Source organism: Pseudopipra pipra, unplaced genomic scaffold (genome assembly GCF_036250125.1).
Source record: "Pseudopipra pipra isolate bDixPip1 unplaced genomic scaffold, bDixPip1.hap1 HAP1_SCAFFOLD_52, whole genome shotgun sequence".
NCBI lineage: Eukaryota > Metazoa > Chordata > Aves > Passeriformes > Pipridae > Pseudopipra > Pseudopipra pipra.
In genome coordinates this window covers 220,001-222,500 of record NW_026991003.1, presented here as the reverse complement: position 1 = coordinate 222,500, position 2,500 = coordinate 220,001, and positions in this window count along the sequence as shown.

Below are 2,500 nucleotides of genomic sequence, written 5' to 3'. Positions count from 1 at the left end.
CTCCGGCGTTAAGGCTTTCCCCTGCCCCGAGGCTGAAAGAAGAAACGTTCTCTGCGGGGCGGGGAAGCCGGGGGAGTAACTGGGACTCTCTTTAGGCGGCACGGCTGCGGCCGACCGGGCTCGGCCGCCTCGGCGCCGCCGGGAAGAGCCGATGTCCGAGAGTAGCGGCTAGAGCCGGTCTCGGGGCTTAGCGCTGCGCTTTCTGCCCGGCGCTCCGAGCGTAGCAGCCTTTCCCCTGCCCCGAGGGTGAAAGAAGAGACGTTCTCTGCGGGGCGGGGAAACGGGGGGAGCAACCGGGACTCTGCCCGGGTGGCACGGCTGCCGCCGCCTCGGCTCGGCCGCAGAGGTGCGCAGCGGGTAGAGTTGTCGTCCGTGCCCGGCGGGTAGACCCCTGGTCCGAAGCCGGCGGGTAGACCTGGTGTCCCGGTGCAGCGGGTAGACCTGTGGTCCGGGCTCGTCGGCTCGAGCCGCTCTCCGAGTCGGGTGGCTGGAGCGGGTTCCGAGCGCTTAGCCGAGGCCCTCGGCGGGTGCCGAGGCGCCGCCGTTCCTGCCCGGGGCTCCGAGTGGGAAAGAGAGGGCGTTGTCCGCGGCGCGGGTCCAGAGGGGGAGTAGCTGGGACTCTCTTAAGGTGGCAGGGCGGCGGCCGACTGGGCTCGGCGGCGGGGGTGCCGGTGGGTACAGCTGCTCTCGGAGCCCGGCGGGTAGACCTGTTGTCCGAGCCCGGCGGGTAGACCTGTTGTCCGAGCCCGGCGGGTAGACCTGTTGTCCGAGCCCGGCGGGTAGACCTGTTGTCCGAGCCCGGCGGGTAGACCTCTTGTCCGAGCCCGGCGGGTAGACCTCTTGTCCGAGCCCGGCGGGTAGACCTCTTGTCCGAGCCCGGCGGGTAGACCTGTTGTCCGAGCATGGCGGGTAGACCTGGTGTCCGAGCCCGGCGGGTAGACCTGGTGTCCGAGCCCGGCGGGTAGACCTGGTGTCCGAGCCCGGCGGGTAGACCTGGTGTCCGAGCCCGGCGGGTAGACCTGGTGTCCGAGCATGGCGAGTAGACCTGGTGTCCGAGCCCGGCGGGTAGACCTGGTGTCCGAGCATGGCGGGTAGACCTGGTGTCCGGGCCCGGCGGGTAGACCTGGTGTCCGAGCCCGGCGGGTAGACCTGGCGTTCGGGTTAGGCGGGTCGACCTGGTGTTCGGGCCCGGCGGGTAGACCTGGTGTCCGAGCCCGGCGGGTAGACCTGGTGTCCGGGCCCGGCGGGTAGACCTGGTGTCCGAGCCCGGCGGGTAGACCTGGTGTCCGGGCCCGGCGGGTAGACCTGGTGCCCGAGCCCGGCGGGTAGACCTGTTGGCCCGGGCTTCCGGGCCGACCCGTTCGCCCAGTCGGGCGCGGCCGGCCTCGTGCCCCGCCGGGTGCTGTCGAGCATCAGGTCTACCCGGTTCCGGGGCTGGCGAGCATCTGGTCTTCCCGGTTCCGGAGCCGGCCGATGCGGCCGCCGCGGCCGCCGCCGGCGGCCTGCGCCCCGGCGGCGTCCCGGCGCAGGGCCACCAGGTCTACCCGGCTCCGGCGGGACTTAGGCGCCTGTCGGCATTTTCGGGGTAGACCTGTTGTCGCGGCCGGCCCCGGAAGTCGGCCAAGGGGTCGCTGTCGGGCGCCGCCTCCGGTTAGGTCTAGGCGAGAGGCGGCCTGCTCTCGCGCGCCTCCCCGCTGAGGAGCCTCGAGCCGCTTCGGAGGCGCGGCGGCGCCAGGACGCGTCTGTCCGTATTGTGGGCAGGGGTTGTCTAGCAGCGCGGGTTCCGAGGGCCCCTTTTCTTCCGCGTCTGCTGCCGCGCGGCCTTCGGCGCGTGCCACGGGCCGGCCAACCCCACGAGCGGCAGGAAGGCCGGCGCGAGAAAGCCGCGGGGCTCTCGACCGGCTTCCTCGGGCGGGCCCGATGACGGGAGAGGAAGACGAGAGCCGAGCGCGAAAGCGCAGCCGAGGGAGTGCGGGACTGGGACGGCCGAGGGGGGCCCGCGGGGGCCCGACAGCAGCGTCCAGCCCGAGCCGGTGGCGGCTGCCGGCTCCCTGAGGGCCCCGGGCGAAGGCGATGGTGTGCGAGGGCGGCGAGGCGGCGGCGTCTCGTCCTTTCGGTGGGCCGGCCTTAAGCCGGCGCCCGTCGTCCGGCGGCGGCGGCGGGCATTGTTGCGGGCGGTTGGCGGCCGGGGCTCGAAGGGCCGAGCCCGCGCGGGCTTTTTCCCCGGCCGCCTCCCGAGAGCCCCGAAGATGGCCCGGGCCTGGGTGGCGGCGCCCTGTCCTCGGCTGCCGGGCGGCAGCGGTGCCGGCGGCGTGCCGGGGACTGGCGGTGGGCGTGCGGCCTCGCCGGGGAGCCCTGGGGACGCACGATGGCCGTTGGCGGGCGAGGCGGCGGCGCCTCGCCCCTCCCTCCTCTTAGGCCGGCGCGAGAGCCACGGCGGCCGGGCGGCCCGTGCGGTCGGGCCTGCCCCGCCGGCCTGGCTGCCGGAGGGCTGGGTTCC